The 26,613-nt window shown below is 35.1% G+C and overlaps 1 pseudogene; it reads right to left on the bottom strand.

Moving 5' to 3' along the window:
- Positions 1–1,022: 1,022 nt before the first annotated feature.
- The window catches only part of LOC116882140, a 30,781-nt pseudogene continuing 5,190 nt past the window's right edge, over positions 1,023–26,613 (bottom strand).

Below are 26,613 nucleotides of genomic sequence, written 5' to 3' on the forward strand. Positions count from 1 at the left end.
AATATAGCTTCCAAATCACCAGAGTATCAGCTGAAACTAGATCGACAATTCTTATAACCTAGTCCTCTGTCTTGGAGTATTAATCACTAATGTACAATACATTTTTCTATCAGTCAAGTCCACAACCTTCATGTGATTTATTTATTTATTTATTTGTGAGAGAGAGAGAGAGAGAGAGAGAGCAAGCACATGTGCAAGTGGGGTGAGGGAGAGAGGGAGAAACAGAAGCAGACTCCTGGCTGAGCAAGAACCCACACACTCCTCCCCTCCCTGCCCCCGCTGCCCTCCACAAGGGACTCCATCCCAGGACTCTGGGATCATGACCTGAGCCAAAGGCAGATGCTTAAATGACAGCCATCCAGATGCCGAACTGACAGCCACTCAGGTGCCTCTTCATGTGATTTTTATTAATATTCTATTGTCACACTAAATTTGTGGGTGCTGCCTGGGTTCAAACCATACAGAATGTATAAAGAAGAAAATGAAAACCCACCTGAAATTCCATTATCTGGATGGAACACTATGCATATTTGGTGAGCTTCTCTTTATATATACAGGAATATATATCTGTGTAAAATAGAACCAATATAACACTGTATATGGAGTTTAAGCATTAGAGCATATGCACTTTTCCATGTCATTAAATATTAGTTTTAAACATCATTTTCAGAGTTTCTTTTTTCATTGAAAAATAATTGCAAAACAATGTTGTATTAATTTCAGGTGTACAACCTAGTGACTTGATATTTATGTACATTATAGAATGGTTACCACAGTAAGTTTAGTTACCATCTGTCACCATACAAAGTTGTTACAATATTCCCTATGTTGACTATATCCCCTATGCTGTACATTATATCCCCATGTCTTATTTATTTTATAACTGGAAGATTATACCTCTTAATACCCTTCATCTATTTCACTGAACCCCCACCTGCACTCCCCTCTGGCAGCCATCAGTTTGTTCTTTTCCCTTTTTTTCAGCATCTAAAAACTTTTCAATAACAAGCCAGGATCTGGGGTTAGTTTCTGTAGTCTAGGCTGGCCCTGTGTCCTTTGGCACAGACTAATTTCCCGCCTCTCTGTGGCAGGTGGAGTTTGGTGTGGCTGGGCAGTTGTTCCTGGGGCCTTGCCAAAATGCTTGTATACTCTTGGTCTTTGTGTGGACCAGAGAGCAAGACGGTGCCATAGCCCTGGGGAGAGTCCAGGGTCAACTGATCAAAGGTGATGATCTTGCCCCTAGCTTTGAGGATGCTCCTCTGGGCATGGCTTCCCACCAGCAGTGCATACACCTTCAAGATTGGGCTTCTCCCAGACACACACATCATGGATTGTAGTCCTTACAACCACAGGTGTTTTGTCTTCTGGACCAGACAGCTTCATCTTCTAGATCATCCGGGAAAAGGGCAAAGGAGGCCAGTTAGTGAGACTCATGATCAACCTCTTTAACACAATTTGGTAAGAGGTGGATTTGGTTTGTCTGGCCAGAAACATGTACAGTTTGTCTAGCAGTCTCAGGTAGATGTTCTAGATCTTGGGATCTTTGAGCCAAAACTTTCCGTCCTTGTGGCAAATGTTGACTCCAATGATGGTGCCTCCTGCTCAGCCAGGTCACAAGAGAACCAGTTTGTTCTCTTTCAGAGTTTCATTTTAGTGGTAACATAGAACCAAGGAATAAATAAAAGACTAAATCTAAAAGTAGGTTAAATGTATTTATTTGTGTTCACTAGTCTGTAGTTCTTATTTCATAAGGCTTTTTTGAGTATTAAATGAGTTCCTACATAATGGACACTTAGAACGATGTCTGACATATAGCAAGTGCTCGATTGATGTTGGCTTTATTATTCAAAAGCATTTTTGGTTTCTTTATATTAACAAAAGTTACTAATGCTTTAGATAAGCAGATGACATTACATTTCTCCTATTTTCTCTCATTAAAGCAGCAAAGTTGAATATTAATGAGTATAGAGAATTATGTTGTCATGCATGTTAGTCTGGAAAATATAAATTCATCCCATAAAAAAGTCAAAGGATCAAAGAAGGTTTTTACTGTTAATTGGAAACAAAGTGTCATTGGTGTCCTGATTTAAAGAGCACTCAATTATGATTAGCTAATAAAAAAAGAACAAAGAAATAAAGAAAAATAATTAAGGTTAAAGTGAAGTTATTATTAGCCCTTAGTTCACTAAAATCTTTTCCTCATAGCCCATGGCACCAAATAAAATTAAATATAGAAAAGTTCCATAATTCACGATGACATTCTCAATGTTAAGACATTTTTAAATAAAAAATGCATTACTGAAAGCATACTTCAAAATTATTAGATGCAATATTTTTATAGCCAAAAGCACTCAAATTTTAAGAATTGAACAACTGGAGGACTGGATACTATTTATGGATTTAGAAAGATTTAGTCACTTTCATAAGTTAAAATTCTTTCTTTAAGCCACCTGTTCTTTCTCTCTCTTTAGAAATGGATGTGTTAAAAATAATCTCAAGATTCTCACTATTCCCTATTCTAAGGAAACCACATCAAGAACAAAGTAGGATATTTTTCTTAATTATTGGTAAAGACTTTGGACAGGTTCATGAGCAGTTCACTAATTTGTCATAATCTTTTAATAACATTTAAAAAATGGTCTGGAAAATCTCAGAATAGACACTGCCTAAAAATGAAACCAAGTGACTGACCTAAGTTCAGGGAAGTACTGAAAGTATATGCTACCTTAAACTTTAGCTTAATGAGTTCCTTAATTAGGGAAGACATAATTTAGGGTGTTAAAAAGTCTTGTGGCTGAGTATTTGAATTATTGTATGTTTACATCAATTTAACCAGAAACTACAATTATCAATTAGGGGAAGTCCAAATTAAAAGTTCTTCTAAGAAAGTATTAATGACATACTTTCTTTATGTGTTTTAGACATATTTATTCAGACATGGTTATTTATTTTCATAAATGAGAAAGCAAGTAAATGAACCACTAAAACATAATTTTTAAAAAAATGTAGTGTTGTCCAATAAACAACATATAACAGACTCTGCTTACATATATTCTTTCTTGACATAGCATATTTAATTTTAAATATGTCTAATATATTTTTTAAAAGATTTTATTTATTTATTTGAGAGAGAGACAGTGAGAGAGAGCATGAGTGAGGAGAAGGTCAGAGAGAGAAGCAGACTCTCCGTGGAGCTGGGAGCCTGATGCGGGACTTGATCCCGGGACTCCAGGATCATGACCTGAGCCGAAGGCAGTCAGTCGTCCAACCAACTGAGCCACCCAGGCGTCCCTAACTGTCTAATATATTTTGAAGTGTAACCTTTTACTTAGCTCATTATTGTAAGTTACCATTAAAATAAAACTCTGAAAACGATGTTTGCAAAAAATTATGAAGTACATGGAGAGATGTGTAAGACATGCAATGTATGAGAAAAAATGAGATACAGCTGTATATGGAGTATTAGTTTTAAATGTTTCTGTTTTCTCAATTTTCTATAATGAGCACATATTATTTTTAAAGTCAGAATGCATATTTAATTAATGGAACTCTAGTCAATAACCAAACTTTGGTTGGACAATTCAATTTTATTTGTCTTATGATTTTATGAAAGTATAATTTATTATTTCAGCATTTCATATCGTGGAACCCAACTTAGAAAATACATTCATTACCTACCCTTTTATATAATGATGATGATAATCGAGGCAGAAGCCCTTTCTAAAACACATTTTTAGTCTTCAGTATGGCAGGTTAAAGAGAAGCAAGGCTTTTTGCTTTGTAAGGTTATTAGCTGAAACCATTAACAGTTATATGTTTTTGGTTAAATAAACAAGCAACATGTAGTACTATAACCATTTTGTCAAGATGCCCAATAACCCTAATATTTTGTTACATATAAAACATTGACCCATAACTGAAAATAGGCATTTTACATAGATATGCTTTAAACATTCTGCTTCCCATTGACTAAAATATCTTCATTGTACATTTCATTCTTGTTCATGATTTTTGAAAATCCAATTCAATAGCTTTTTTCTTACTTTATAATACTTAGTTTTAATTTTCCTTACATTGTAAAACCTTAGATAATATAAGACTTATTTAATTTTTTGTTCCTCCTCCTGGATGTGACCTGCTGGGATTTTATTACTCTTTTTCCAGGGCCATATCTAGCATTTTTCCATATACCTGACAGGTAAAACAAAGGTTCCATTTAAGAAAAGGACTGGCAAATAGCATGGAGGACAAGGGGAGATGGAGAGGGAAAGGGAGTTGAGGGAAATTGGAAGGGGAGGTGACCCATGAGAGACTATGGACTCTGAAAAACAATCTGAGGGTTTTGAAGGTGGGAGGTGGGAGGTTGGAGGAACCAGGTGGTGGGTATTAGAGAGGGCACGGATTGCATGGAGCACTGGGTGTGGTGCAAAAACAATGAATACTGTTACGCTGAAAACAAATAAAAAATTTAAAAAAAAGAAAAGGACTGGCTTGCTCGATTGTGGGATTTTATTGATTGATAAGAATGTCTGTCTGCGGATTGCCTTGAAAAGTCAGAAATTTGAATATGGATTTAGATATCCTAAACCTCATTTTCAAGACAACACCTAGGAAACAATCAGGAGAACCATGTAAATCAATATGAAAATAATAGTAATTGTGTTTCCCAGCCCTGGGTATTTTCTTTTAATGAATTAGGAGAGTAAAGCCTATTACATTATTAGTCAGGAAAATAATTAAATTAATTTTAAGAATAGGAAATAGAGGGGTAGCTGGGTGGCTCAGTGGGTAAAAGCCTCTGTCTTCGGCTCATGTCATGATCCCAGGGTTCTGGGATCAAGCCCCGCATTGGGCTCTCTGCTCGGCAGGAAGCCTGCTTACCCACTCTCTTTCTCTGCCTGCCTCTGCCTACTTGTTGTCTCTGTCTGTCAAATAAATAAATAAAGTCCTTAAAAAAAAGAATAGCAAATAGAAATCAAACCAATTTTAAGAGTCTATCATAAAAAGAACAGAATTTGGAGGAATACATTACAGATGTTTAGAATTTAGAATGTTTGTAGTTCTTTTTAGATTTAAACAGGCATGAGTTTACGTTCTAAATTCAATTTTTATTTACACATATTCACCAGAATTGTAAGTGTGAAAAAGTGAAACTAGGATTATGCATATATAAAAACACTTTTCAGGTTATGATTCCAAGATAGGGGTAGAAGGGTATAATACTCTTGGGAAACTGTATTAACAATTTATTAATTGGAGTAGGCCCTGGCTTCAACAAACATGAAGTTAATTGTTATGAACACTCAGTTGGTCACTTACCATAGTTCTCTTTTCATGACATTTATATGTGTCCTGGATATAAATTAGTTTTCTTATTTTTAGTTGTTAATAGATATTTATTTGATACATGGTATTTAACATTTATATATCATAATTTCAGCCTATGATTGTATTCACCAGTATACTAAAATTACACTGGCTTTTAACAAAAGTATTATGTGAAAAATCTGTACAACAATAACCATAACTTCAGAGAAGAAGTTAATCTTAAGGAGTTGGCAAATGCTTTCTCTTCAATAATCCTTTAAGAATTCCAGGTAACATGACATGTAGGTGTGGTGAGTAAATCAGTTAAATTAAACTGTTAAGTGTCGCCTGTGTTCAGTCTTCTCTTGGGACATAAGAGGGGTAAGATAAGCATGGGGTGGATATTGAAAACTCAGAAAACTGTCCATGTCTTTGAAGCATTTACAGGAGAATTGGATAGAATAGTTAATGAATGATATAAGATAGAGTGAAATTAAGAGATAAATTGTGAGATATAGAGATTGTATATCACAAAACTAATAAAACTTCAGCTTCAGAGACCCTTATTGGAAGGGGTCCTTTGCAAGGTCCTAGGGGGATAATTTGCTGGGGTTGCCATAAATAAGTACCACAGACTGGTAACTTAAACAGAAATTTATTTTCTCACAATTCTGGAGTACAGAAGTCTGAGATCAAGGTGTCAGCAAGACTGGTTTCTTCTGAGGCCTCTCTCCTTTGCTTGGAGATAGCCATCTTCTCCCTGTGTTTTCATATAATATGTGTCTTTGTCTTAATCTCTTCTTTTTATAAAGATACCAATCATATATGCCAACCATATAACCTCATTTTTATTTAATCACTTTTTAAAGACCTTATCTCCAAATACAGTCACATTCTCAGTCACTGGGGGGTTAAGACTTCAACATAGGAATTTAGGGGAGACACAATTCAGTCTATAATACTCTGCCCTCTAGTCCCCCCACAAATTCATGTCCTTACCACATACAAATTACATTCACCCCATCCCAACATCCACAAAAGCCTTAATCTATTTCAACATCCACTAGAATTCCAAAGTCTTATCTAAATCTCATCTAAATCAGATATTGGTGAGACTCCAGGTTTCATGCATTCTGAAGCTAAGTCCTCTCCAGCTGTGAACCTATGAAACTAGAAAATTATCTGCTTCCAGAATACATCAGTGGCACAGGCATTCCCATTCCAAAAAGGAAGAAATTGAAAACAAGAAACTGATTATAGGTTACCTTCAAGACCAAAACCTAGCAGGTAAATGCCATTGGGTTTTAAGGCTCAAGAATGATCTTCTTTGACTTTGATGCTCTACCTCCTGGTCCAGCAATGTGACAGTCTCCCTTCCTTGGCTCTGGAAGGTGGCCCTGCCCCCTCAGCTCTGGGTGTTTGCCTGATGCCTCTGGAATGGAGGAGAAGGCTCTGTCCCAGACTTGTGTCCCCTGTGCCCACAGTAGCAGTAGCAGCCCCGCTGACCTCTGAACTGCTTTCAGGGCAACTCTTCTTTTACTTGAAAGATAAAGCCCATCGCAGGCAGATAGCTCTATTGGACCATCCTGGAGAATCCCAGAAGTCTGATAGCCTTCTTCCAGTCCCCTTCAGGCCATGTTGGCAGAATTTCTACTGGATAACTCTTTCTCTATTTCCAGTTTCTTCTGAAATGGTTGGTTGGTTGAATCCGTAAGTAATACAGTATAATCTGTTTAGCAAATAGTTGTTCTGCCATACCCTTGATGTTTTCTTCATAACATGCTTTCTCATTTTTGCAATATGAATAGACTGAGAATTTTCTAGATCTTCCGGTTGGGTTCCTTTTTCCATAATAATCTTTTCTTCAAATTTTCTCTCTTCTTACAACTTACTGTAAGTATCAAGAAGAAACCAAGCCAAGCCTTCAACAAATTGCATAAAAATCTTCTCAGATTTGAATCCAAGTTCATCACTTACAAATTATACTTTCTAAAAAACACTAGAACACAATTTGTCCAAGTTCTTTACCACTCTATAACAAAGATCACTTTTCCTTGAGTTTCCAATAGCATGTTCCTCATTTCTACCTGAGATTCAATAGAAGTATCTTTAGCATTCACTATTCACATTTCTACCAACCTTTTTGTTCATGATGCTATATGTTTATCTCTAAGATTATAAGAGTGTTGTATAGCTCTCCTCTTTTCCTTCTGAGTCTTAACTAGAATTGCCCTTAATGCCCATATTTCTACCAATGGTCTCTTCAGTGCAATCTAGGCTTTTTCTAGCATGCACCTCAAAACTCTTCGAGACTCTACCTATTACTCAGTTCCAAAGCCATTTCCACATTTCACCTTTTTTTCCCACCTTCATTTGGCTCATATAGATTGGGACTGAAGTAGCTGCAAGCACATTAGGGAGCTGGCTAAGAGGAAGTTGAGTTGGAAATTTTTTAGTTTGGCTTTAGGAGGATTTATCTATGTGGTTCACAGTTACTTTTATTTATAGTCATTACTAGCTGCCCCAGGATAAGAGTAGTTTACAGGAATACTCTTATCGCCTCCTATGCCTACAACATAAAGATGCAAAGTTGGAGGTGTGTTGTGATATGAACAGGACCTATAGCTCCTAGCACTGGAAATACGAAATATGAAGGAAATAAAGGATAAGCAAGATTTGAAATGTATGAAACCAGAAGCCTGTTTATGCAAAAGTCTTCCAAACATTAAATATATAAAATTATTAGTAGAAGAAGATTTAGTTGTCACCAGAGTCTAGTCAAGTGTTCTTTCCTATCAGGAATGTTCTTGATAATTTTATTATAAAAGGATCATATGTTCCTTTTCATTTTTGATGGAAATTATATGAAATATAATTTATCACAATTTCTGTTTGCAGGGCACTTAATCTATAACACTATTATAAATAGTGAATGCATCTGTATGATGTCACATGTTTATGCATATTTATTAGTAATATTAGAAAAGCCACCAAGTAGGATCCACTGTGTAAAAGAAAGACTAAATTTCTATTCCCTCTCTAGACAATAAGATTTATAAAATATTACTCTTATGAAGATATGATCAATATTATGCATCCAAAAAATAAATATGTCCGGCAGATAAGTAATAAAATTTGTTATTTTTCTTGATTTTTTCAATGCTTGTGGTATTTGTCAGTAACTTGAAAGGTGTAATTTATTGTGATTTATTTCCTAACTCTAAACAAATGTTCACTTTTAAACTTAACTGTATATTAACTTTCTTAAATATAGTTCCCCAAATTGTATATAAACTAAGTTCCCCACAATGTTTGGATTCACCCCTCAGTAGAGGTTATTCATGCTGAAGGAAATCAGGAAGGAGAGATCAATAAAAATTAGAATAATCAGGGAAAATCAGTAGTAATTTTTATGGAAATAAATCAGTTTTATTCCTCAAACAATTGGGTCATCTATGTAGAGCAATTTTTTGTTGTTGTTGTTTTGCTTTTTTTCTCCAACAACATAGAATTTCTTTCTTTTTTAAAAAAATTATTTATTTATTTGACAGACAGAGATCACAAGTAAGCAGAGAGGCAGGCAGAGAAAGAGAGACGGGGAGAAGCAGGCTCCCTGCTAGGCAGAGAGACCAATGCGGGACTGGATCCCAGGACCCGGGGATCATGACCTGAGCCGAAGGCAGCGGCTTAACCCACTGAGCTACCCAGGCGCCTCAACATAGAATTTCTTGTAAAGTGGCAGGAAGTCAGTAATCAGAGTTATTAAGAATTATTGTGCCCTTCTGAGACCAATGATATTGTGGCAAAGTATTTCGACTGCCCTGTGGCAGGCATTTTCCACTTATTTGCCAACACAGAACCCTAAATTCATTCCCAGTCCCAGGGAATGGATCATGGTTGTTTTAAGTTACCCTTTGCTTTGTTGGTGATTGGTGGAAGTGTAGGCTTGTTACCTAATTCTTGTGAGTGAAAGAAGTCTGATGGGGGTTTCCTGGGAAAGGTTATTATCTCCCCCTCAAAAAAGGGTGAGAACTAAGAAAAAATTCCTTTTTTCCTTTTGCCATGTTTCAGATATTGGTGTATGAATGTGGTATTTGGAGCTGTGGCAATAATCTTTTGATTACAACAGAACGGCCAAGTGAATTAAAGTGATATCAACCTAGCAGTAGTACTGTGAAATCACCAAAGTCCAAAATCAGCTCTGAAACAGCTTGATTCCAGAATTCTAGTTATGAAAAATAATTAAATATTGCTATTTATATCACTGCTGGTCAGATTTTTTTGTACCCAACTAAATGATACCTGATAAAATTTGGAATAAAGAAAGGAGAAAGCTTTGATACTAGCTCTCATATTAACAAATGCTTTCTCTCAAAACACAACTGTAGTGGGGCGCCTGGGTGGCTCAGTGGTTAAAGCCTCTGCCTTCGGCTCAGGTCGTGGTCTCGGGGTCCTGGGATCGAGTCCCGCATCGGGCTTTCTGCTCAGCAGGGAGCCTGCCTCCTCCTCCTCTCTCTCTCTGCCTGCCTCTCTGCCTACTTGTGATCTGTCTGTCAAATAAATAAACAAAAAAAATTAAAAAAAAAAAAACACAACTGTAGTGATGTGCCTTATAGTCTGAAATACTCATTTCAATACTTGAAATGTTTTTATTAATTTTTGTGTGGAATGCCCAATTAAAATGGAACTTTATTAAATGAAAAGTTTTTTAAAAAAAGATTTTATTTATTTGACAGAGAGAAAGAGAGAGAGAGAGCTCAAGTAGGCAGAATGGCAGGCAGAGGGAGAGGAAAAGAGAGAAGCAGGCTACTCACTGAGCACAGAGCTCAAGATGGGCTTGATCCCAAGATCCTGGGATCATGACCAGAGCTGAAGGCAGACACTTAACCAATTGAGCAACCCAGAGGCACCTAAATGAAAAGTTTTAAAGAAAAGTTTTACTGAGATATAATTCACATACTGTGAAAATTATTTTAAAGTGTACAATTCAGTGATTTTTTGCTATGCTCACAAAGTTGTGCATTGATCATCATTATGTAATTCCAGAACATTTTCATCACTCCAAGGAGGAACTCTATATCCATTAGTAGTCACTTCTTATCCCCGTATCCCCCAGACCCTACTACAAATCTACTTTCTGCTGTATAAATTATCTTATTCTGGACATTTCATATAAATGGAATCAAACAATGTAGGGGTGTCTGTGTCTGGATTCTTTCATTTAGTATAATGTTTCCATTTATGATGTATTATGAATTAATCATTACTTCATTTATTTTCATGACTAAATAATGTTCCATTGTATGGATATACCACCTTGTGTTTATCCACTTATCTGTTGATGGATATTTGGGTTGTTTCCACCTTTTGGCTATTGTGAATGTTGCTACGAACATTTGTTTACAAGTTTTTGTTTGAACATCTGAATTGAAATAATTCAATTAGTTTTTATTAATTGTTGAAATAATTCAACAAGTTTTTGTTTGAACATCTGAATTGAATAATTCAATTAGTTTTTATTAATTGTTGAAATAATTCAACAAGTTTTTGTTTGAACATCTGAATTGAAATAATTCAATTATTTCAGGTATGTTCCAGGAGTGCAATTTTTGGGTCATATAGTACTTTTTGTTTAATTTTTTGGGAAACTCTGAAACTGTTTTTCAAAGTATATGCACCATTTTCCATTACTACCAGCGCTATATGAGGATTGTAACTTCTTCCTCACCAACACTTCTTTTTGTCTGTCCTTTTGGTTATAGCCAACCTAGTGGGTGTGAAGTGATAGTGTGGTTTTGGTTTGCATTTTCCCTATGACTAATGATTTTGAATATTATTTCATATGCTTCTTGGCTGCTGGAGAAATGTCTATTCAGATCTTTCGCCCATTTTAAATTGGGGTATTTGTCTTTCTGTTGTTGAGTTGTAAGAATTCTGGATTCTAGACCCCTATTGAGTATATGATTTGTAAATCTTTCTCCTATTCTGTGGGTTGTCTTTTCATTTTCTCAAACATTTTTAAATTTGGTGAATTTTAAATTCGTCTATTTTTTTTGTTGGTTGTCTGTACTTTTGGTATCATATTTAAGAAACCATTGGAAATATTGGAGGCTGTAGTATGGTGACAAATTTCCACAGTAGAGAGGATGAGAGCTTGAGGCATTTTGTTTGGATATTAAAGGGGACTTGCTAACATCTGAGCTATACTTAAGAACATGTCCAAAATACAATATTAAATGCTGACCATCTATATCAGAATCACCTAAAGGTAATTGTTAAAAATACAAGTCATGTGGCTCCCTCAACATATCAAACCAAATCCATGGGCCTTGGGTTTGAGACTATGAATTCTTTTTTTTTTTTAAATATGAGTTCTAAACAAGCTCTTTAATAGATTCTGCTGTGTATAGAAATTTAAGAATCACTGAACTATGCCATGTTTCCCTCCAGCAAGCATAAAATACAAATTTTTAAATTCTTGATAAGTGTCAGCATTATTTTCAACTTCCATTAAATTCAATGTAACATTATAAAATGTGCTCATAATTTGTGCCAGGCATTGTGCTTGGCACCAACAATATTCTGCAGAGAAAATATAGTGAGACTGTTTCAATATTATAATTACTATAGTGTATACAAACATATATAGATATACCACACAGGCACATGCATCAGGCACAAAATGATCATTTCAAAGCTAGTTTTATTGATTCATTTAATGACTCCACAGAATTACATTATGGGAGTCCAGATGTTAGGCCCATTTGGTCATAACAATGATTTAGTAATGAGAATAAAATTTTTATTTTATTTTATTTTTAATTAATTTGTTTCCTTTTTTGAAAATTTTATTTTTAACTACTCTCCACACCCAACATGGGGCCCAAACTCGTAATCCCAAAATCAAAAGTGGTATGCTCTGCTAACTGAGCCAACCTGCAGTCCAGAGAATAAAATGTTGTGCTTTTCCTTAAAGATATACATTATAGAAATTTGCTCATTTGCATCCGATAATATTTCCTTTATCTGCATGCTGGTTGTCTACAATTGTGTAACAGATTACCATAAAACTTACAGCTTTTAAACATTTATTATCTTTTATTATCTTGTGATTTCTGTTAGTCAGAGATCTAGGAGCTGGTTAGTTGGGTGGATTTGGTCCAGGGTCAGCTAAGGCTGTTGCATTTGAAGAGTTGACAGGAAACTCAGTGAAGAGGGAGGAAGGGTATATTCGTGAGACTGCTGGGACTGGGCAGTATTGTTGGAGAAGGAATTTGAGATTATCTCAACAGAACTTAAATTTTTGTTTTTTTCTAACAACAACAATTTTATTGGATCACAACTTTCTGTCATGACTTTATATTTTACTTTTGAGTCTGTATAAGAAATGGCCACATGGAAAATATTTCTGTATCTTCTATCAAATCAAAGTGGAATTCAATGCCAGTCATAGCCTCTATGTCTATGTCATGTTCTTCATTCATGTACAAATTTATGTAATAATTTAATGCCAATAACATTTGTCTCTGCAAAAAAATATTTTAGTGCCTTTTACAAAAAGTAAGAACTATATAACCCCATAATGCTCACTTTATTTGAATCCAGGAAGATTAGCACTAAATTCAAGGCTCAATTATAACTAGATCAACCTAATCTCCCAGCAAAATTCTATTTTTACTAACAATTGGCATATGATTATCACATATGCTTTAATATTTAAATCAACTCAATAATTTTAATGAATGGTGGAACTGATTAACAATACAAATCAAATAAAAAGAAGGTAAAATAAATTATAACCCTTGGAATAATTTTCAGATTTTGAGCAAAAATAATATTAAGATAAGAATGGAAAGAAAATGATTTTAATATGTAAGAACTAGAATTGGAAATATAATTTTTCAATTTTTTTGTATTTAAAAATTTTAAATTCATAATTTAAAGGTCTCTGTTTATTTTAGAATAATGCCAGAACAATTGGAAATATTATGGCTCTAGTAATTTTATCTTTTTACTTGTAGGACAAAGGTTTCTGAAAAAGGGTTAAGCATGTTTGCTGGTGTGGGATTGTAAATAATGAGTTTTGGTTGAAATAGAAATTCCAACTCTTTGGTACCTCCCTTGAAAGCTGTATATTCCCCACTGGTATTCTCTTCAAGGCTTATGCCATGCAGCTGTCTGATAGGGAAAATCACTTTAAAACTATTTCCTCTGAGACTTATAGAACAGTACTCCTGTACTAGTATCTTTGTATGAGTGCTAATTTTCCATTTCACAGCAACCCGTTTTATGACATGTGGGGAACAAATTCAGGGTCATTCTTTTAAAATTTGTGATAATTATCTGTACTGTTTAAGTAAAAAGTAAACTGTGTGAGTACTTTAGAATGGCTGTCAATATTGACTAAATTGATATAACAATTACTCAACTTTCTATTTCATTTGCCTTTGTACACATAGCCACAAATCAACTGATTCAGTTAACTTACTCTGAGGAATTCATTTTCTATGAAAAGCTAACTTCTAACATGATGTAATTTAATAATAGAATGGAAATCTTCAGAGTGGGCAAACTTTGGAAGTAAGAAAAACATTAAATTGGTACTCAGATATTTGAGGGCAATTGTGGTTAGGTTTGTTTTAACAATTTCAATGGCTCAGGCAGATTTATTCATTCAACAATCTTTCACTGAGACTTCTTATGTGCTTTTCACCGTGTTAAATCTAGGGATACAATTTAAAATGTCAAGTCTCAGCCTTCAACAAGTTCACAATCTAAGGGGGAGATCAGACAAGAAAAGAGATAATTATGCACAGTATTGTGAAAAGTGCAGTCAGTCGTAGGGTTGTATAAAATAGTGTTTCAAGAAAATTAATGTGGTAACATTATGTAAAGTGCACTTGAATTAAGGATATCAAATTAGTAATATAAAGTGAGTACTATTACTATTTCTATTCTTTATATAAGGAAACTTCAGAGGCTCAGAGTGATTCAGTAATAGTCTGGGATCACTCAGCTTATTCATTAATGTGTTCATTCATTGATACATTCATTCATCAGAAACTTTTCTATGGGCCATGAATAGAGCAGTAATCAAGACAGACTGGACCTTAGCTTAAGTATCTTATAAGAGATCCAAAAGTGCTGTGGTAATTCATAGAAATAGATAATATTTAGAGTATTTAGAGTATTTAGAATAGTAGTAGGGGCAATGGACATAAATACTAAATTATACATTAAGAGCAGAGCCAAGAGTCAAGCTGTTTATCCCACTTCTCTATAAAGGTAGTTCTCCCACATTTTGGCAGCAAGGTTACAGAGGGTGAGAAAGGCTTTGTTGGTGCTTATACATATATGAGACTACAGGAGTTGCTGAGTAATATTGTCTGAATGTTCACTTTAAAATACTTTAGGACTGTATAAGCAGTGCGATGAGTAAGAGAAAAAAAACATAATTCTAATTAAATTCCTAGGGGTGACTAATTACCATATGAAGCATCTTTATCTATAGCAACATTTGGAGGCTAGCTTATTAACAGGTGAAGTATCTTAAATGAAACTATCACCTTAGGATTATCTGATTTGTACAAGAAATGTTAAAAGTAATTTTGATTAGAAAACATATCAATACTAAGGTATTTAAGTAGTTAAGAATAGTGCAAGAAGACTAATCTCCTTTATATGAATGAGATGATGAAAACTGGCAAGCCCAAAGTTATGTTCTGGGCACAGTGCTTCACATCTGTAGCTTATTGACCATGCATCTCCTCTTCCTTGAAAACTTCAGCACTTGCTATGACTACAAGGCTTCCACATCCTGCCATTTAGGGTGGAAGAATGTAACTGCATTTGTTTCAGAGTGAGCCTTTCATGCAAGGTGGATCTGATACAGAGAAAAGAACTTTTTAAAAAATTGATAAATGAGTTGTCAAAAAATATTAGTACCTTAGGTGGAATTTGGTCTGAGAATTATTTTCTCCTGGTAGCAGGATTCAGAGTAGAAGATAGGCAGCCTCCATTTCTTTTTTTTTTAAATTCTTTATTTAAATTCAATTTAGTTAACATATACTGTATTATTAGTTACCAGGGTAGAATTTAGTGATTCATCAGTTGCATATAATACCCAGTACTCATTACATCAACTGCCCTTCTTAATGCCCATCACCCAATTATCTTTTCCCCCCACCTACCCCCTCTCCCGTAACCCTCAGTTTGTTTCCTAGAGTTCAGAGTTTCTTACTGGTTTGCCTCCCACTCTATTATCATCTTATTTTATTTTATTTTCCTTCCTCTATGTTCATCTGTTTTGTTTCTTAAATTCCACATATGAGTGAAATCATATGGTATTTGTCTTTCTCTGACTGACTTACTTCACTTAGCTTAATACCCTCTATTTCCATCCATATCATTGCAAATGGCAAGGTTTCAATCTTTTTGATGGCTGAGTAATATCCCATTGTATGTATATGCCACATCTTTTTTATCCATTCATCTGTTGATGGACTCCTGAGCACTTTCCATAGTTTGGCTATTGTAGGTATTGCTGCTTATAAACATTGGGATGCATGTGACCCTTCAAATCACTATGTTTGTATCCTTTAGATAAATACCTAATAGTGCAATTGTTGGGTTTTAGGTTAGCTCTATTTTTAACCTTTTGAAGAACCTCCATATTGTTTTCCAGAGTGGCTGCACTAGCTTGCATTCCCACCAAGAGTGTAAGAGGGTTCGCCTTTCTCCACATTCTCACCAACATTTGTTGTTTCCCAAGTTGCTAATTTTAGCCATTCTGACCATGTCAGGTAGTATCTCATTGTGGTTTTGATTTGGATTTCCCTGATGTTGAGTGATGTTGAACATTTTTTCATGTCTCTTGGCCATTTGTATGTCTTCTTTGGAGAAATGTCTGTTTATGTCTTCTGCCCATTTCTTGACTGGATTTTTTGGTTTTGGGATGTTGAGTTTGATCCTCCTCCATTTATTCTAATCATTAGAGGCTGCTGATAGGTACCAGAAGAACTTGACAGTCACAGAATTGCCAAAACAGCTTAGGTCTATTTGTTACAATGGGGACTTCATTGACAACGGGTAACTGGAACAATTTCCCCAAATATCAAACTATCCATGATCAGAATATCAGCAGGAGGAAAGGAATTGAAGAAGTGGTTGAGGGAAGCTCAACAACTTGTTGAGACTTGTTAGTTTATATAGCTTCTATCCTCTGGGGTACATTAAGACAGAGAAACAATATATTGCCTTTACTCCTGGAAGATTTACAAATATAGTGAAGGTTCATTATTTCAATTCAACTAATACTCATTCTACTTCCTACTTAGGATATTTGGTTATTAACCTTAATATTATTCAACACTGAATACTGAAATTGAATGATTTGGACCTCTAACTTCTAATTGGTTGTAGGTTTGAATTAAGATTTTTCATAGCATTGGAAATTTTGCTTTCAGTTTTACCAGTGGTTTCCAGATCTCTCTCTCCCATCATTTGCCTTGTAAGTTAAACTTTTCTTTCTATATTGCATTTCTGGAAGTTGTATAATCCTAAACCTCAAGCTAATAATTAACTCTTGCATTGTTTAATATAAGTACTTATTCTCTTTTTAATTATTATTGTAAACATTTTATTCATGACAATTAGGATTGCCCCACAACAAAAGAAGTCCTCTCTTATTCCCTGGTTCTGACACACAGTAATATCCCATTTCTCCTACATCTTCATAACATTCCCTCAGTTATATTTCTCTTCTCACTCTCTGTGAATGTTCTCCTTGGCCATCTTCTGGTCTTATGCTATGTAACTCTGTGCAACTACTTCTTCTTTAGACCAATCTCATCACCTTTTTGTAGAGTTTCATCAAAGAGGTTCAGAGTATACAGGTAGCACATAATGATTAGTTGAATGCTGAAAGTTGTGAGGAAGGAAAAATAATTTTCTTTCTACCCTCCTTAGCTCTTGGTTGAGCCATCCATTTAATAAAAGATTAAGGATAAAAAGAAATAAAAGTTAAATAGCATGTATACCTCACATGTAACCAGAAGATACACAGGAAAACTAAGTAAGTCCCTGAAACAGCCCAAGCTGCCACCTTAAATACCATCTCCAGCTAAAGACAAAAGAAAATGTTGGGAGGTGGGGAATCCAGTTATAGAGGGTTACCAGGAAAAGTACAATAAACAAGGGTATAATTATTATACAGACTGAGGTCATTGTTTTCTCCATTGATGAAAATTTCTAGAGATTAAATCATTATTCTCTTCCTGTTATAGAGAAGGTGACAACCTTGCAAATGAAGATTTTCCTTATGCAGTTGACCCTTGAGAAGCAGGAATGAACTGTGTGGGTCCATTTATATGTGGATTGTTTAAACTACAGTACTACAAATGTATTTTGCCTTCCTAATGACTTTCTTAATAACATTTAAAGAACTAACACCTATTCTTCCCAAAATATTCCAAAAAATAGAAAAAGAAAGTAAACTCCCAAATGTGTTCTATGAAGCTAACATTATCCTGATACTAAACTCAGACAGAGACTACAAAAAAAGAAAATTGTAGTCCAGTATGCCTAATGAACATAGATGCAAAAATTCTCAAAAAAATAAGTCAAGTGGTATTTATTCCAGAGATACAAGAAGGTTCAATATCCTCAAATCAATCAATGTGATACATCATATTACCCATATGAAGGTTAAAAATCATATGATCATTTAATTAGATGCAGAAAAAAAATTTAACAAAATTCAACATTCATTTATGGTAAAAAACTCTCTACAAAGTGTATTTAGAAGGAACATAGTTCAACACAATAAAGGCCCTATATTAAAAAACCACAGCTAGGGCACCTGGGTGGCTCAGTTGGTTAAGCAACTGCCTTTGACTCAGGTCATGATCCCGGAGTCCTGAAATTGAGTCCCGCATGGGGCTCCGAGCTCCACAGGAAGTCTGCTTTTCCCTCTGACCTTCTCACCTCTCATGCTCTTTCTTGCTGTCTCTCTCTCAAATAAATAAAGTCTTTTAAAAAAACACAGCTAACACTATATTCAATAGTGAAAAACTGAAAGCTTTTCCTTTAAGATCAAGAACAACAAGGATATCCACTCTCACTACTTTTATTCAACATAATACTCAAAGTCTTAGCTGCAGCCATAAGGCAATAAATAAATAAATAAATAAACCAATTAAAAATAAATAAAAAGCATTGAAATTGCTAAGGAAGAAGTAAAACCATCACTATTTACAGATGACATAGATGACATGATATTATTTTTAGAAATCCTAAAAGACCCCACAAAATACTGGTAGAACTAACAAATGGATTCAGTAAAGTTGTAGGATACAAAATTATACAGAAATTGTTTGCATTTATATATGCTAATAATGAAGTAATAGAAGGAGAAATTAAGAAAAGAATCCCATTTACAATTGCACCAAAAATCACAAAATATCTAGGAGTAAATTTAACTAAAGAGGTGAAAGACTTGTATTCAGGCACCTGGGTGGCTCTGTTGGTTAAGCATCTTCCTTTGGCTCATGTTATCACCCCAGGGTCCTGGGATCGAGTCCTGTGTCAGGCTCCCTGCTTAATGGGGAGTCTGCTTTTCCCTCTACCCCTTCCCCCTGCATGTGATCTCTCTCTCTCTCTCTCTCATGCTCTCTTTCTCTGATATAAATAGAACACATTTTTAAAAAAGAAAGCTCTGTACTCTGAAAACTATGACACTGATTAAAGAAATGGAAGGCAACACAAACAAATGGAAAGATATGACATGTTCATGGATTGGAAGAATTAATATAATTAACATGTCCATATTGCCCAAAGGAATCTACAGATTCAGTGTAATCCCTATTAAAATACCAACAGTATTTTTCACAGAACTAGAACAAATAGTCCTAAAATTTGTATGGAACCGTAAAAGACCCTGAATTGACAAAGCAATCTTGAGAAAAAAGAAAACTGGAGATATGACAATCCCAGATTTCAAGATAAAGTACAAGCTATGGTAACCAAAACAATATATAATTGGCACAAAAACATACATAGATCTATAGAACAGAATAAAGAGTCCAGAAATAAACCCACAACTATATGGTCAATTCATCTTCAACAAAGAAGGCAAGAATATGCAATGGTAAAAAGACAATCTCCTCAACAAACGGTGTTGGGAAAACTGGACAACAACATTCAAAAGAATGAAACTGGACCACTTTCTTATACCACACACAAAAATAAATTCAAAATGTTTTGAGGACCTGATTGTGAGACCTGAAAACATAAAAATCCCAGAAGAAAACACAGACAGTAACTTCTCTGACATTGGCTGAGCAACTTTTTTTCTAGATAGGTCTCCTGAGGCAATGGAAACAAGAGTAAAAACAAACTCTTGGGATTTCATCAAAATATAAAAATCTTCTGCTCAGTAAAGGAAACATTCAACAAAATTAAGAGGTAACCTATGGAATGGGAAAAGATATTTGCAAATGACATATCCAATAAAGGATTAGTTTCCTAAACATATAAAGATATTACCAAACTTTCAAATAATCCAATTAAGAATAGGCAGAGGACATGAACAGACATTTCTTCAAAGAAGACATACAGATGGCCAACAGACATATCAAAAGATCACTCATTATCAGGGAAATGCAAATCAAAACCACAATGAGATATCACCTTGCACCAGTCAGAATGGCTAGAATCAAAAAGACATGAAATAACAAGTGTTGGCAAGGATATGGAGGAAAAAGGAACCCTTATGCACTGTTAGTGAGAATGTTAATTGGAACAACCACTGTGGAAAACAGTATGGAGTATATTTTTCTTTAAAAAATGAAAAATGGGGGCACCTAGGTGGCTCAGTGGGTTAAAGCCTCTGCCTTCGGCTCAGGTCATGATCCAGGGTTCTGGGATCAAGCCCCACATCCGGCTCTCTGCTCGGCAGGGAGCCTGCTTCCTCCTCTCTCTCTCTCTGCCTGCTTCTCTGCCTACTTGTGATCTCTCTCTGTCAAATAAATAAATAAATAAATAAACCTTTAAAAAAATGAAAAATAGAAATGTCATATTTAGTAATTCTACTATGCAGTATTTACTCAAAGAAGAGGAAAACACTAATTTGAAAAAGATATATTACCCCTTTGTTTATTGCAGTATTATTTGTAATAGCCAAAATATGCAAACAATGCAGTGTTCATAGATGAATGGATAAAAAAGTTTTGGTATATATTTGGTATATATATGCATACACACACACACATATACAAGAGAATATTGCTAAGTTATAAGAAAAGAATGAGATCTTGCCATTTGTGACAACATAGTTGGACTTAGAGGGTATTATGCCAAGTAAAATAAGTCAGATGGAAAAAGACAAATACCATATGATTTCACTTATATGTGAAGTCTAAAAAACAAAATGAACAACTCCACCTCCTCAAAACAGACTCAAATACAAAAGAATAAGACAACTATGAGAGAATAAACTGATGGTTGCCAGAGGAGTGGGTGTGGGAAGGATGCCTGAAATAGATGAAAAAGAAAGGAAACTAGGAATGAGAGCTGGTAGAGTAGGGAACCAGAGTAAATGGACTATTTTGTAGATGATGTTTGATAGTTATTGGAATGGAAGTGAAAACAAATTTCCTGCAGACATACTGTTCAACCGGATGAGATGTAAGGATATTAGTCTTAACATTACTGTCTGGGAAATTCTGGCCTATGAAGATAAAGTTGCAAATAACTTTGTTTCAGGAACTTTCTGAGAAGTTACCTAGCTAAACAGTAAGCTGGCTCAAATAGTTGCTCTTCTCAAATGGAGAGGTTACTCATCAGGGTAAATATCCCCATTCTCAGATTACTCAGTGGGAAAAGTCCTCCGTTAATCAAAAATGTATCAGCAAGACTTACTTTAAACTCTTGCTTTGCTGTATTCACCAATTCATACATTTAAAAATCTATATCACAAATTTTGTCCAATTCTAATCAGATCCCTGCTTTGAAAAAGGTACCTTAAATCAAGCCTTCAAATTTTATAAACATCTGCCTTTGACTTTCCCCTTCTAAGATACTACTAAAACTGTCAAAGTAGTATTTTCCCTAATTACAACAAGTAATATATTCAAATTTGTTTGACCAACAGATATTTGTTGGTGGTCTTTTTGGAGTCAGCAGTAATAGATGTGATTAAAATAATGAGAATAAATGAAAATTTTAATGAATATACATAGCGTGAAACTAAAAGAAGGCCAAGAAGAACATTCACAGAGGGTGAGAGGAAGAAGAGTTATAGAAGAGCACCCATAGGTACGAGAGATATATTTTATCATATATCAGAGCCAAACAATGAGAGAGGAGTTCTTTCTTGGTGGGGTGATCTTATGTGTCATGTATGAGAGGTTTAGAATAGTAAAGATTAAAAGGAGACTCCTAAAATTGTTTAACTCTAGGAAACTTCAAATAGAACAGTTAGGCATGGAATGAATATATGTTTATTAGATGTGACCAATGGGTCTATACTAAATCTAAACAAATTTGGCTGAGGAAAGAAAGTGAAACAAAGTTGAAAGGAGTTCCCAAATCAAATTTGGTTTAGTGCAACTTCCAGTGGAAAGGCACAGATTCATGATATTAGAGAAATGATGTAATGGTTTGAGTTATTTCGATGAGAGGTCAGCAAACATTTTCAGGGTCTTCCTGTCTCTGTCACAACACTGTTGTCATTATAAAGCCAAGGAAGCAACCAATACGTAAACATTTGAGAATGGGTGGATGTGTTCCAAAAAACCTTTATTCACAAATAGATTTCAGGCTGGATTTGGCCCATGGGCTGCAATTTGCAGACCCCTGATTTATACTACGGAAATGTTATGAAACAAAGGAAGTCTGGCAAGCTAAAATACATACAGTATTTGTAGACATTAAATAAATGCGTTATAACTGAGCAACTATTCAAAATGTTTATGAGGAATAACTGAAATTCAGCATCTGAAAGCAACTCTTTCTTTTAAAAAAATATTATAGGGCTGAAGCTGGTATTTGATCTGCATGCATGTTGATCACCATACTCGCTCATCCTACATTGAAATAAGTAGGATGTGTTACAGATATTTTGCATAAAATGTATGCTTCCCAAATTAATAGACTTTGTCAATTTACAAATTTAATCAATGTATGCTACTTTGCTATTCAAATCTCTTAAAAACTAGAATAGAAAAAAGTTAAGGCAATTACTACAAATTAACAAGATATGTAGATTAATCCATTGAATACTTCTAAATTCATGTTCAGACTTAAATAATATTAATCCCCAAAAGAAATTTGGGTAGTGTTATTCTCAAAAGGAGGTAAATAGGGGAAAAAAGATTTCAATGGGCATTCCTTATTGACCTCAACTATAGAATTAACAGTTTACTTTGTAATTTATTTTACTTTTGATAATATATGAACCATGCAAGTTTCATAAACTAGGTGCTTGCAAATAATGTGGTTGTGATATCAATAGTAATGTCAAAACAGAATTAAATAAAGATATTTAGTGGCAAAATCATAACAAGTGCTGTCTGTAAACCTTTCTTATTTATTTAATTATGACAGTGCACTATTATAGCATTGTGCATGCCTTTTATTTATTACACATCACACTGTTTTGATTATGTAATCACCTGCTGGTATTTCTTATACTTTATTTTAACTTTGGGTTAGGAAAAAATCCCCAAATTTAAAATTTACTATGCAGCAAAATATAGGCTAAGTGCTTTACATTGCAACACTACATTTAGTCCTTACACTAAAATCCTGAGATAAGTACTGTTATTATTCCCATGCTACAGATAAGGAAAGTAAAGCACACAAAAAATTATGAAACTTTCTAGTAGTAATAGAGCTCGTAAGTAGCAGAACAGAAATTTGACCAAGTCCTTTTTGTCTCAAGATCCCAATTTTTTTAAAAAGATTTTATTTATTTGAGAGAGAGAGAGAAAGAGAGAGAGAGAGAGAGAGAATGAGAGCCTGAGCTGGGGGAGGGGAAGAAGGAGAAGGAGAAGCAGATTCCCTGAGGAGGTGCTTGGTACAAGGCTCCATTTGGGGCTCCACATGGGCTCTGGCATCATGATCTGAGATGTCTAAGCAGACGCTTAAGAGACTGAGCCATCCAGGCACCCCTCAAAGTCCCAATCTTTTAAGTACCCGAATACATCACCTCTAAATAAGACTAATTGGAGGTGGTGGTGGGGAGTGCAGCAATATAGCTCGTTAAGTGTCCATCACATGCCAGGTTTTAGTACTGTACTGGATGTGGCAGATTTCCCATGGAGGGAGGTCATTTTTATCCAGGAAATTATCTTATCATTTGATAAAAATTAAAATATGATATATATCTACCTATCTTTCTATCTCACAGGTACTATGAGACCTTTTGGTAAATGTAGTTAGGACAAACCTACCACCAGACTCATCATTTCAACAAAATGGAAAAGGACATATAAGAAATAAGGAGTATGTCTTTGTGAACCATTGCACCAGACTCTGAATTCTTTGGGACTAGGGACTTAGATCTTGCTCACCTTTGTGTAGCCAATGCCAAAAACAGAGCCAATCATAATATAGAAAATACTGGTTGTCAAGGGGAACCAGTGGTTCAGCAGCCACTTACCATTGTATAAACTTGGGTCAATAGTTTCCCCCAAATCTCAGTTCTATTATTTCTAAAATATTGTTGGCTGCTGGGTAATACAAAATTTGAAAAAAAAAGATGCATTTTTTCCTTTATGAAGCTTGCCATCTAATGTATGGAAGACACACCTATAATAATACTTATCTTACCTTGCTCACAGAATTGATACTGTCAAATGAGCTATTGTATGTATTTTACACAATACAATTACTCTACAATGATTAGCATTATAATTTTGATTATTTAAAGTTGTCATCCATCTAACAGTATGGTTTATTTTGGTTGCAAGTGATAGAAATCTAACTCCAACTAGCTTAGGAAGAAAATTAACGTGTTAAAAGTATATAGGATAGTTCTCTAAATCCAGAAAGAAAGGAAAAAAAGAAAAACAAACTGCAAGGACAGGACAGCTCTGAGAACCTCAGATATATAAAATAGGGTCTCAATGCTATGAGTCTCTTTTTGTCCTCTTCCTTTCTCCCTTTGGCTTCTTTAAGAATTAGTTTCTTTGTTTTTGTTGACTGCTTCCTTTGCTGTGCAGAAGCTTTTGATCTTGATGAAGTCCCAAAAGTTCATTTTCGCTTTTGTTTCCTTTGCCTTTGGAGACATATCTTGAAAGAAGTTGCTGTGGTTGATATCGAAGAGGTTACTGCCTATGTTCTCCTCTAGGATTCTGATGGATTCCTGTCTCACACTGAGGTCTTTATCCATTTTGAGTTTATCTTTGTGTACGGTGTAAGAGAATGGTCGAGTTTCATTCTTCTACATATAGCTGTCCAATTTTCCCAGCACCATTTATTGAAGAGACTGTCTTTTGTCCACTGTATATTTTTTCCTGCTTTGTCGAAGATTATTTGACCATAGAGTTGAGGGTCCCTATCTGGGCTCTCTACTCTGTTCCACTGGTCTATGTGTCTGTTTTTATGCCAGTACCATGTTGTCTTGGTGATCAAGCTTTGTAGTAAAGCTTGAAATCTGGTAACGTGATGCCCCAAGTTTTATTTTTGTTTTTCAACATTTCCTTAGCAATTCAGGATCTCTTCTGATTCCATACAAATTTTAGGATCATTTGCTCCAGCTCTTTGAAAAATACTGGTGGAATTTTGATCAGATTAGCATTAAAAGTATAGATTGCTCTAGGCAGTGTAGATATTTTAACAATGTTTATTCTTCCAATCCAAGAGCATGGAATGGTTTTCCATCTTTTTGTGTCTTCTTCAATTTCTTTCATGAGTGCTCTGTAGTTCCTGGAGTACAGATCCTTTACCTCTGTGGTTAGGTTTATTCCCAGGTATCTTATGGTTCTTGGTGCTATAGTAAATGGAATCCATTCTCTAATTTCCCTTTCTGTATTTCATTGTTAGTGTATAAGAAAGCCACTCATTTCTGTACATTGACTTTCTATCCTGCCACGTTGCTGAATTGCTGTATGAGTTCTAGTAGTTTGGGGGTGGAGTCTTTTGGGTTTTCCATATAAAGAATCATGTCATCTGCGAAGAGAGAGAGTTTGACTTCTTCACTGCCAATTTGGATACCTTTTATTTCTCTTTGTTGTCTTATTGCTGTTGCTAGGACTTCTAATACTATGTTGAACAAGAGTGTTGAGAGTGGGCATCATTGTTGTGTTCCTGATCTCAATGGGAAGGCTGCAAGCTTTTTCCCATTGAGGATGATATTTGCTGTGGGTCTTTCATAGATAGATTTTATGAAGTTCAGGAATGTTCCCTCTATCCCTATACTTTGAAGCGTTTTAATCAGGAACGGATGCTGGATTTTGTCAAATGCTTTTTCTGCATCAATTGAGAGGACCATGTGGTTCTTCTCTCTTCTCTTATTGATTTGTTCTATCACACTGATTGATTTGTGAATGTTGAACTATCCTTGTAACCCAGGGATGAATCCCACCTGGTCATTGTGGATAATCTTTTTAATGTGCTCTTGGATCCTATTTGCTAGCATCTTGTTGAGAATCTTAGCATCTGTATTCATCAGTGATATTGGTCTGAAATTCTCCTTTTTAGTGGGGTCTTTGCCTGGTTTGGGGATCATGGTAATGCTGGCTTCATAGAAAGAATCTGGAAGTTTTCCTTCTGTTTCAGTTTTTTGAAACAGCTTCAGGAGAATAGGTGTTATTTCTTCTTTGAAAGTTTGGTAGAATTCCCCAGGGAATCCATCAGGTCCTGGGCTCTTGTTTTTTGGGAGATTTTTGATCACTGCTTCAATCTCATTACTAGATATTGGTCCATTCAAGTTGTCATTTTCTTCCTGGTTCAATTTTGGAAGTTTATAGTTTTCCAGGAATGCATCCATTTCATCTAGGTTGCTGCAACCCGTGGAATGGGAGAAGATATTTGCAAATGACAGTACAGACAAAAGGTTGATATCCAGGATCTCTAAAGAACTTCTCAAACTCAACACACACAAAACAGATAATCATATCAAAAATGGGCAGAAGATATGAACAGACACTTCTCCAATGAAGACATACAAATGGGTAACAGACACATGAAAAAATGTTCATCATCACTAGCCATCAGGGAGATTCAAATTAAAACCACCTTACACCAGTTAGAATGGCCAAAATCAACAAGACAGGAAACAACGTGTGTTGGAGAGGATGAGGA

Source organism: Lontra canadensis, unplaced genomic scaffold (genome assembly GCF_010015895.1).
Source record: "Lontra canadensis isolate GAN:19392208 unplaced genomic scaffold, GSC_riverotter_1.0 scaffold81, whole genome shotgun sequence".
NCBI classification, from domain to species: domain Eukaryota; kingdom Metazoa; phylum Chordata; class Mammalia; order Carnivora; family Mustelidae; genus Lontra; species Lontra canadensis.